We start from the raw sequence: 12,235 nt of genomic DNA, 5'->3' as shown, positions 1-12,235 counted from the left end.
GTGACCTCTGCTTTACAGGGTGATTGCCTGACTTTGCTATTGATTACTTTTTTGTGAAGAGGATTGTGAGCCTACAGGCAGGGAAAGGGTGACTTGGGCTGCTAGGAGGTTGAAAAGTGAGATAAGTTACAAAGTTTCTTGCATTCACATCTGCTGCTGATTTCTGTAAAAGTTTTTAAAAGTATGCACTAAGATTCTAATTGAAATCCTTTTAGATCATCTATGGATTGCGTACCATACCCTATTACACTAATGACAACAGGGTGACAGGCAGCAAATTAAAGCTATGTACCCATAGTTGCATTCATGAAATAATAATGCATACAAGAATGGCAAATATCATTTACAAAGTATTATAAATCTAAAACAATGAAATGAGTCAGTCACTGCTTTCAAATACCCTTAACAATGCGTAAATTCCACCACTTGTTTTATTCTGAATGCAAGGCTTAGTCAACTTTAGAAGTCTGGTATCAGAATAACAACCTTCTACTGAATAAAGGGCTGGATTTACGTAGATCGATATTACCTATCAGATGGATATTCATACTACAGACATCCATCTACAGTCTCCCCTTTTATGCACTGATGTGTTGGTAGAATGGAAACAGGAAAGCTTGTTTGCATCTTACTTTCAATTTCCATTTTCTTTACAATATCAAGAAAAAACATTTTCTTTAAAGGGGTTGTCCCGCGAAAGCAAGTGGGGGTATACACTTCTGTATGGCCATATTAATGCACTTTGTAATATACATCGTGCATTAAATATGAGCCATACAGAAGTTATTCACTTACCTGCTCCGTTGCTAGCGTCCCCGTCTCCATGGTGCCGTCTAATTTCAGCGTCTAATCTCCCGATTAGACGCGCTTGCGCAGTCCGGTCTTCTCCCTTCTGAATGGGGCCGCTCGTGCTGGAGAGCTGCTCCTCGTAGCTCCGCCCCGTCACGTGTGCCGATTCCAGCCAATCAGGAGGCTGGAATCGGCAATGGAATGCACAGAGCCCACGGTGCACCATGGGAGAAGACCTGCGGTCCACCGTGGGTGAAGATCCCGGTGGCCATCTTCGCAAGGTAAGTAAGAAGTCACCGGAGCGCGGGTATTCGGGTAAGTACTATCCGCTTTTTTTTTTTAACCCCTGCATCGGGTTTGTCTCGCGCCGAACGGGGGGGCTATTGAAAAAAAAACAAACCCGTTTCGGCGCGGGACAACCCCTTTAAGCGTCTTACAGTCTTTAAGTAAACAGAACCTTGTCATTTTATACATATTTCTGTTCTGACTGTTGTGTATTACCGGAAGACTCAATATACTCCTATCCTCATTTCTCTTCTGACAAGATAAAACTTAGAGTCGATTCAAGAGTCTCATACAAAATTGCTTAAACAAAATTAAACCTCCTCATAGAATAAAAAAATAAAACCGTTATTACTCTCTGCCACTCTGTTGCATCTAGAATACAAAAAGGGAGGAAAAGGAAGAGTCCCATAACAAAATTCCTCATCACTTGTTGGGGTCATGACAGGGGATAGAGCTGAGTCTCAGGACTTTTATTGCATTTTGCAATAACACCAAAGTGATAATCCCTGGAACATTGCATATAATTCCCATGCTTCTGATATCCACCCCTTCAACCGAATCGTACTATACATAAAGACAGGACACAGACGGGAGACAAACATATGACCAACTAAAGAAAGGGAGAAAAAGGGGGGTCAAGGGAAAAGGGTGTAAAGAAACTTAGGCACGGAGTAGTTGCCGGTATTCCTCCAAACTCTGAAACGCTATCCAGTGGTACCAAGTCTTCCTAAATTTCTCCTGCAAACCTTTAAGTGATGCCGTAAGGTCCTCCATCTCCATGATTTGGTTTACTGTGTTGAGCCTCAGGCCCAGAGGTGGCAGAGTAGCCTGCCTCCAGAGTCTAGGCATACAGGACCTCGCCGCACCTACCAAATAGCACTCCACCGATTTTTTTTTTGTACGCCACTGGAGGAATGTCGCTATGATGCAGGAGAAAGCTGGGGATTTCGGAAGCGAGTGGTCTGTGAACTTTGATGTAATCCGCCAGACGTCCGACCAGAAGCTCGCCAATGCCGGACACTCCTAGAACACGTGCAACAATGTACTCTGGTCCGTTCCAAACTCCAGCACAGAGGAGAGACTGACGGGAATATTGTATGTAAGAGGGAGGGCACCCTGTACCAGCGCAAAAGAATCTTAAATCTAGACTCCTGAATCTTGCTAGATATTGATGAGGAGTGCGTGATAATAAATATTCTTTCCCTTTCATCAGGGGAGAACGTAATCCCAAGATCCGTTTCCCACTTCTGCATATATCCCGGTGGCGAAGCCTCAGATTGTGAATTGAGTATGTTGTATATTCTAGATAATGTGTGTCTTGAGAGTCCCTCTTCATTGCAAATGAATTCAAACTGTGTTTTTGAGCACGTGAAGGTACTGCGTCGGGGGAGTGAGGTGAGAAAGTGCCGTAATTGGATCGTCTGCCAAATTGTCAACGGCGCCCTGTCCGCCGCCTCCAACAATGCGCCCGTCGATAGCCATTGGCCATCCAGCAGAAAATGTTCTGCTTGAAATATGCCTTCAGAGAACCACTTGCGAAAAGCTCTGTCCTCAATGCTAGGGGAAAAAGCAGGATTCCCTAAAATTGGGAACATTGGGGATGGACTAGGGGAGATGTCTATCCTAGGATATATTTTGGCTGTAACTGACAATGTGGGGCCAATCGTAGGGTGCTGGGCTACCTCCAGGGGTACCTTGTCTTGCGTCCATGGGAGAACTACGAGTGACAAAGGAGTGGAGTATTGTTCTATAGCGACCCACTGCTTAATTGCTGAGTGTCTGTGCCAGTCTATGACCCACGTTAAGTGTGCTGTTTGGTAATATCGCGTAAAGTTTGGGAGACCCATACCCCTTTCGTTTTTTGGTCTAGAAAGTGTGTTCCGTGCAATACGAGTAGGCTTACCCGCCCAAATGAATTTGGTTATAAGGGAGTTTAGATGTTGGAAAAACTGTTTCGGGACATGAATAGGAAGAGCCTGGATCAAGTACAACACCCTTGGAAGAATGTTCATCTTAATAATCGCCCCCCCTTCCAAACCATGAGAATAAGCCTTATGTCCAGGAACTGAGATCCTGCCTCACCCTGCTAAGAAGAGCCAGGAAGTTAGTTGAGTATAAGCCCTCAACTTCCAGTGTCAGTTTGATGCCTAGGTATTGTATATGGTCCCCTGCCCACAAGAAAGAAAAAGAGTTCCTAAGCTCGGATATCAAAGTCTGAGATAGTGATATATTAAGGGCCGCCGATTTGTTATAATTAATCTTGAAGTTCGATAGGGCGGAGTATTGATTTATTTCTGCTAACATGTTGGGTAAGGATTTTTGCAGGTTCGAGATAAAGAACAGAAGATCGTATGCATATGCCGCGATCTTATGCTTTGTATCCACTACTGTGATTCCCTTGACATCCGGGTTAGAGCGAATATGTCTTAACAACGGCTCCAAACATAATACAAAGATCAGGGGTGACAAACAGGCAACCCTGTCTTGTGCCATTAGTGATCGTAAATGGGGTGGAGAGCTGGCCGTTCACCCTGACAGAAGCCATTGGGTTAGAATAAAGGCTTGCGAGCCATAAGAGCATATTCGGCCCCACTCCCATGTGGATCATAGTGGCAAATATAAAGTCCCAATCCGGGGGCGTGGCCTGGCTATGGAGGAGTGAGGACATGTTTCTCCTCGGCTCCGTCTTCATACCCAGAGAAAACCAACAAAAATGGCACAAAAAAACAATAAAACGGGCAATAGGAGGAAGAAATCGCTGAGGAGCAACACCCACCTACCAGACAATCCGACTCCAGCGGGCATCCAGCGGTTCTTCCCCGGCCAGAAGCGTCCCGAGGAAGAGGAATCCCAGCCTGGCATGGCGGCCACGGCACACCGAAGCTCACCACAGACGGCGCGGCGGGAGGACCCCCCACCACCTGCACGGAACATAGCAGCGGCGGGAAACAAGGCGGCAGGAGAAGCAGAGAGCCGGGATCCCCCCCCTGCGCAGAGCGGGTCCCCTACACCAGCGCTGCCGGCAGGGCAAGACTCAGCAGCGGGGACGCCGGCGGAGATCTCTCCCGACAGCTCCATGACAGCAGAGGAGCTCCCGATGACGTGGGACGGTGCAGAGAGAAGACAGAGGCGGATGCCCTCCTCGGCGCCGCCGGAGCGCCCAGCAGAGGTGAGCGGGGAGCAGCGGTCTCATGGCCCCACACCGTCCAAGATGGCGGCCGCAGCGGGGCACACGTGCGCAGAGGCTCCAGAGGAGAGCGGGAGCCAGAGCAGAGGGAGCGCTGAGGCGAAGAGCGGACACATTAACCCATTCATGGACACCCCCAACAGAGATCCTCAAACCCCAGTAGTAAGAGCTAATCCAGACTCCCCTGGGCGCACTGTGTCTGCTTTCCCCAGTCATACTCAGAGAGCTCCTCCTGGCAGTAATATAAATATCCCTCTTGGAGGTGCTGAGGTTGCCCTTCCTGGCAGTAACATGATTGCTCCTCCTGGCAGTAACATAATTGCTCCTCTTGGCAGTAACATGATCGCTCCTCCTGGCAGTGACTTGATTGCGCCTCCTGGCAGTGACTTGATTGCGCCTCCTGGCAGTGACTTGATTGCGCCTCCTGGCAGTGACTTGATTGCGCCTCCTGGCAGTAATGAAAAGGCTCCTCCTGGCAGTAACACAACCACCCCACCCAGCATGATTGTAACTGCCCCACATGGTGGCAACTGGTTCGCTCCTGCCGGCAATATCATGAGCACTCCTCCCTGCAGTAACACGAACGCCACTCCCGACAGGAGGAGGAGCGCTCCTCCAGGCAGCAAGACGAGCGCCCTCCCCGGCAGCAAGACGAGCACCCTCCCCGGCAGCAAGACGAGCGCCCTCCTCGGCAGCAAGACGAGCGGTCCTCCAGGCAGTAACAACAGCGCTCCTCCTGGCAGTAACAACAGCGCTCCTCCCGGCAGTAACAAGAGCGCTCCCCCCCCCCCCCCCCGGCAGTAACAAGAGCGCTCCCCCCGGCAGTAACAAGAGCGCTCCCCCCGGCAGTAACAAGAGCGCTCCCCCCGGCAGTAACAAGAGCGCTCCCCCCGGCAGTAACAAGAGCGCTCCTCCCGGCAGTAACAAGAGCGCTCCCCCCGGCAGTAACAAGAGCGCTCCCCCCGGCAGTAACAAGAGCGCCCCTCCCGGCAGTAACCAGAGCGCCCCTCCACCGCCTGCCAACATAGACCGTACAAACACAGCTGCCTACCCACCATCTAGAGAGTCTGCAGGCACCTCGGCGCTCACAGACATTGGAGCCCTCAGCGCACATATCCTGGCGATCCCAACAAAAGCAGACATGGAAGCGTATATTGCAAGGCTGGAAAATACTTACAAAACAGAAGTGGCAGCGGTGCGAGAAGAAGTGCAACAGGTAGATACGAGAGTCGCCACAGTGGAGACATCCCTGACAGAACTGGCGACCAAAGTGAATGCTCAAGAAGCCTTATTACAGACCCAAGCCCTCCAATTACAATATCTGACGGACTCGCTGGACGATGTGGAGAATAGAGGGAGAAGGAACAACATCAGAGTCCGGGGCATACCGGAAACAATAGAACCACAACACCTGGAGGACACTCTTCGCCACCTCTTTAACCTCATTCTAGAGGTCCCGCCGGACACCCCGCTGGAGCTGGATCGCGCTCACAGATCGCTAGGCCCTAGAGCAACAGACCCAGATCGACCACGGGACATTATCTGCCGGGTCCATAAATATAGAGTGAAGGAAGCCATAATGAAGAGGGCATGGGAGACCAGCCCTATACAATTCCAAGACAGGCCCATACAGCTGCTCCCAGACCTATCACGACTCACTTTGATGAAGAGAAAATCCCTGCGCCCCCTATTGGATATCATGCGCCAGCACAATATGGCCTACACCTGGGGATTCCCCTTCCGTCTGCAAGTCCGACATGCGGGCCGCCTAATAGTACTGCGAAACCCAGAAGATCTTGCCAACTTCAGCGTGGCCTTGGACATTCCTATGCCGACTATTCAAGACTGGCCCTGTCTGCCCTTGCCCCCTGGGGGAGGGGCCCCACGACCACAAAGAGAGAATGGGGGAAGAAGAAGAGGGGACGGAACAGGCCGACGCCGCAGATCCCGTAGTCCCCTAGCCAGATAAAGGACACTCCTAAACCTATAAACCCTAGACCTCAAAGAGACAGGAGAATTGAAGAAACCCGTGACTCCACCTGAAATGGCGCATCTCCCACCGCTAAGCAAGCAGCATCCACAACGAGAGAAGAGTTCCAGATCGACCCTCACCTTGCCAGTCTTCTTTCTCCCTCCTCCCCTCCTTCCCCTCTTTCTCCTGCTCCTTCTTCTCCCATCCATATAGACTTTCCAATAGCAAGGAGCAGCGGCCTGCAATGTTCCTCGCATCATGGAGGGGATGGAGAAGGGAGGAACCCAGCACACAAGAGTTCCAAGCCTCGACACCCAGCAACGGGAGGAAGAGAGAGACTTGGCATCACCACACCAGAAACCGGCGAGGGTAACGTCCGGATGGACAACCTACACAATGCATTTACACAGATAGCGTTAGGCTTACTAGCGGTGGGAACACGTAGGCGCAACACAAATGATAGGTGGACATGTGGGTCGGTAGGATAGAATTCTCAACCTGTTATAATAGTTAAATGTTCATGGTTATGTCCTCTGCCCATTAAAGCCATTTAGCTAGATAATATAGTGCCATATACAGATAGCTTTCCATAACATAACATTTCTCTGGGGTGAGGGAGAGCTCCGCCCACTAGAAAGCCCGCTACCCACTGGACCCCAGCGTCCATTAAAAACCGGACACTAGCTAAATACAGAGCTGCCCTATACCCTCTCTTCAAGGTAGTTGTTCTCATCTGACATACTACCTCTACTAATCTTTCTTTCATCCTCTCCTCTTGCTAATTCTTCCCCTACTTCGTAGGTACTAGTTGACCTCCTTATTTAGGAGCAAATTGTTGTTAAGTGTTTGTCTCGTCTTTTTGTTTGTTTCTCGGTTTTGTTTTGTATGGCCCTTCCCCCTCCTTTCTTTAACAACATGGCACCACTCAAACTTAGTTCACTAAATATTCGGGGATTTAATGTTCCCCAGAAAAGATCACAGGTCTTATACCAGCTGCATAAGCAGAGGGTCCAAGTGGCACTATTTCAAGAGACACATTTTAAAGTGGGACACGTCCCTGCCATACGAGATAGGTATTACTCGCATTGGTTCCACAGCGCCAACCCCGACAGCCGGGCGGGTGGGGTTTCCATCGCGATACATAGGTCCCTAGCTCACCACCTCATAGAAACCAAAACAGACCCTCAGGGACGATATGTCCTCATTAAAGTGAAAATAGGAACCACTAAAATCACAATCGCAAACTGGTATGCACCAAACCAACAGCAGGCAGTAGCTAACCAGGCCTTCTTGAAGGTAGTGGCAGAGTTCGCAGAGGGGGTTGTTGTGGCTGGAGGAGACTACAATATGACTTTAAACCCAGAAATAGACTCCTCGGCGAACAGGGGCAATGTTCCCCCTGGGCAACTACGGACCTTTAAGAACGCAGCGCATGCACTCCAGCTGGTGGATGTGTGGCGTATCCTGCATCCACAGGATAGGGACTACACCTTCTTCTCACATCCACATAATTCCTACAGTCGCATAGACTACTTTCTTATGGGACACCATGCCCTGTCATGGCAACCTACGGCCACAATAGGGGATATGGTGTGGTCGGACCACGCTCCTGTATTCCTGACCCTAACCTTACCAGATCAAACAGATCGCCAGTGGACGTGGAGGTTGAATGACAACCTCCTGAAAGATAGCGTATGTGAAGCAGAAGTTAAAGAACAGATTGAAACATTTCTTGCGACACATGCCACAGACACCACTTCAGCTCCTATACAATGGGAGGCATTGAAGTGCGTCCTGAGGGGCACTCTAATAAAACATGGCTCTCGGCTCAAAAAAGAAAGAGCCACTACTATTACTAAACTCCTTAAACAGATCCACACCTTAGAGTCTGCACATAAAAAAACCCTCTCGCCAGATACCCTGGCAGATCTGGTTCGGGTCAGGAAAGAGCTAAAATCAAAATTAGACCAGGCTTATACCCATCTAAGAAACCAACACAAGCGCTTTCACTATGAGTATTCTAATAAAGCGGGCAAACCCCTGTCCCGTCTGATCCACCCGAGGGCCACACAGACATTTATTCCATGAATCAAAAACGCGACGGGCACTGACACATATAGTCCTACGGAAATCCTGGATATATTTCAGAAATACTATTCCCAGCTCTATAATCTTAAGGGACAATTCGCGGATATGAACAAAAATTTACTAAAAGACCGAATTTCCAAATACGTAGCAGAAACAGCCCTGCCGCTACTGGACCCCGACCACAGTGACGCATTAGAAAGGGATATCACAGCGGAGGAGATAGAGGAGGTTATCAAAAGCACCCCTGCGTGGAAGAGCCCGGGGCCCGACGGTTTTACCCCCGCCTTTTACAAATTTCTTAGACAGCAGCTCGCCCCTTTTCTAGCCAGGGCATTCTCTACGGTCTCCCAGGAGTCCCCTTTCCCGCAACAGGCCCTTGAGGCACATATAAGTGTAATTCCGAAACCAGGAAAAGACCCCACAGTTTCCACTAACTATAGGCCGATCTCACTGATCAACGTGGACATAAAGATTTATGCCAAGGTCCTGGCCAACAGGCTTTCTCCGCATCTCCCGAGCATTGTACACACGGACCAGGTGGGCTTCGTCAGAGGGAGAGAAGCCAGAGATAATGTAATAAAAACCCTGCTCCTTGTGGCTAGGGCTCGAGACGGTGCTGGCCCAATGTGTTTGTTGTCGGTAGATGCGGAGAAAGCCTTTGACAGAGTTCATTGGGGGTTTCTTGAGGCAGCCCTCAGGCAGATAGGGCTGGGTCCTAAATTTTTGTCCAGAACACTAGCTCTTTACACTTGCCCCACGGCCAGGGTTAGGATAAATGGCACACTATCCTCCCCCATCCACATCAGGAACGGGACCAGGCAGGGCTGCCCCCTGTCTCCTCTGCTGTACGTCTTAGTGATGGAGCATCTAGCAACAGCAATTAGAAATAATCCGAACATCAACGGACTGACAGTGGGAGGGACCCAGTATAAAGCGGCCTTATACGCCGACGACATACTGCTATATATCACACAACCCCGCATCACTCTGCCCTCCTTGATCGACGAATTCGAAAAATTTGGCCACCTATCTAATTTTAAAATAAACTATAGCAAAACTGAAGCACTAAATATATCCTTAGGCCCAGAAACAAAAAAACACATAATAGAACACTTTCCCTTTAAGTGGCAACAAGAGGCTATAAAGTATTTAGGAATACATATTCCATCGGATCACTCCAAACTGTTCTCCATGAACTACTCTACCCTACTGGATCGCACTCTTAAAGACCTGACCGCCTATTCCACCAGAGTTTTGTCATGGTTCGGGAGGATACAAACCATTAAAATGGATGTCCTACCCCGATTCTTATACATTTTCCAAGCTATCCCTATAACGGTACCCCAAATATTTTTTAACAAACTGAAGTCCGCACTTATCAGATTCGTTTGGGGGGGGCAAAGACCACGAGTAAGCACGCGCACGTTATCGTACCCCAAATCAAAAGGAGGAACTGGTTTACCCGACTTTAAGAACTACCATACGGCGGCGATTCTTACACACCTGCTGGACTGGCACTATCACACCGACAATAAACAATGGATAGCACTGGAACAAACAGACTGTACAGTCCCTCTGAGGCTACTCCCATGGGTGAAAAAAGAGGATAGGGCCCAAGCGATAGGTCCCAACTACTTCCTAAGGGGCACACTTAGACTATGGGATATACAAACACGTCAACAGATACTGTCCAGGGAACATAGCCCTTTGACGCCATTGTTTAATAACCCAGCTTTCCCACCGGGGAGGGAGCGAGAACGCTATTTGGGTTGGGAGAATCGGGAGGATACCAGGGTCCAGCAGGTCCTGGGTGGGCAATCAATTCCCACTCTGCAGGAACTCAAGCACCGATTCGGAGACATTTGTGTCTCCTGGCTCGAGTATTTTCAGTTACGCTCCTTCCTCACACCTTGGGAGGGAAGCGACACCCCGGGCCTGGAATTGACCCCCTTCGAGAGGTTGTTCGAGTTGCGGTCGCCTCCGGAGCATGTGCTATCACAAATATACGGCCTTCTGATGCATGAGCTTAGTTGCACAAGCCCAGGCTTCAAGTGGGCTTGGGAGCAGGAATTAGGAGAGGAAATCACACAGAGCGACTGGGAAAAATCATTTATTTTCACACACAAACTAACCATGGCATGCGCTGCTCAAGAGAAAGGGTACAAGGTGTTGGCTAGATGGTACAGATACCCGACGCGACTACATGCGATATTCCCCTCGGTGTCGGACATGTGTTGGCGCTGTGGGACTGATAGAGGCACTCTGTTACATGTCTGGTGGGGTTGTGATAAACTGCGGCCCTTCTGGAACGGGGTGTTTGCCACATATAACTCAATGTGTAGAAAATCGATTAGCAATACGCCGCAGATAGCTCTCCTCTCCATCCTGCCGGGCTCCATTAGTGCGCAAAAGGGAGACTTACTCCGGTTTTGTATTGCAGCAGCCAGAGCAGTCATCCCTCGTCACTGGCGATCCACACAAGTTCCCTCAATGAGGGAGTGGCAGCAGGAGATGTCATACCTTAGCCAGATGGAGGAGCTATGTGCGGAGCACTCTCGAGAGCCCGAAAAACAAAAGGAGAAATACAGAAAGACCTGGCAGCCCTGGATTATGTTCGAATCCTCAGCAGAGTTTGCCAGCTTGTTCTACTAAACGTACTCGCGAGCCCTGTAGGGGCCGCAGGGCCTTTGAAGTTGGGGACCGACTGGAAGACGCTCAGGGTGCTCCCGCCCCGCCCCCCCTCCCCCCACTCCCTCACCCCCCCTTTTTTTTTGTTCCCTTATTTTATGTGTGAGTGTATGTGTGGTTCTGTCTGTGTAGAGGTGTTCAGCGTGCTATAGTCAAAGTACCTTGTCTTTCTGTGCTATCTAATTAACTTGTTCAGATCGTTTCTATATCTTCCCCCCCCCTTTTTCTTTTTCCTCAAATGAAAAGGATCCCCACCACATAAACCATAATATTCATCACGACATAGACCCCACCTTTACCGTCAGTTAAATATGCGTTGATATAGTAAAGGAACAGTGGATTGGGGGCAAGGGGGTCCGGGGATCATCTATGGGCTAGACGAATTGACTGTTTTATTTGTTGTTTACAAGAAGATGTGCCCAATTGTTGTACAATATGAACCATAGGCCCTGCGAGGCCTATTTCCATTTCCCCTCTTATTGTTTTTCCTTTTCCCTTTTTACTGATATTTCCTAATGTTTGTAAAATATTCTGAAAACTTAATAAAAAGAGATTAAACATAAAGTCCCAATCCACTCTGTCAAAAGCTTTGTCCGCGTCTGTGGACAATAAGCAGTTGAGGATTGATCTTTTTTTCGCTGTGCTAATCAGATTTATGGCTTTCGTCGTATTGCCCCTGGCTTCCCTAAGTGGAACAAAACCGACCTGATCTTTGTGAATCGTGCATTGCAGAAATGGGGAAATCCTATTAGCTAATATTTTGGAGAACAGTTTCAGATCCACATTCAGCAGGGAAATAGGGCTGTAGCTCTGACATTGCAATGGGTCCTTCCCTTCTTTTGGAATAACCGTGATGTGTGCTTTTAGGGTGTCTCTAGGCAATTTGTTCCTGGACATAATAGCATTAACCCTTTGCAATTCAATTTTGGATTCAGGGTTTCCTAGGGGGCTTTCTCTTTCCTCCATTATACAATGGCGCCATCTGCTAGCTGGAGCCAGTACTGCGGTATGGGACATGCTGGAGAGGCCCCCGACAACAGAGTTGCCAGTAATATACAGTAAGAATACCCTGCCAGACGTCTTCCGACATAGGAGCTGTACAGCCTTCAATCAGAATGTCTTCAGACGTCAGACAGTGGATTGGAAAGGGTTAAAGGCCTGAGTGAAGTAGGGAGAGAGAATCTCTGCACACTTCTTATAATACGTTAGAGTGAGCCCATCAGGTC

The sequence above is a fragment of the Eleutherodactylus coqui genome, chromosome 8, assembly GCF_035609145.1.
Source record: "Eleutherodactylus coqui strain aEleCoq1 chromosome 8, aEleCoq1.hap1, whole genome shotgun sequence".
NCBI lineage: Eukaryota > Metazoa > Chordata > Amphibia > Anura > Eleutherodactylidae > Eleutherodactylus > Eleutherodactylus coqui.
Note: the sequence above shows the minus strand (reverse complement) of the source record.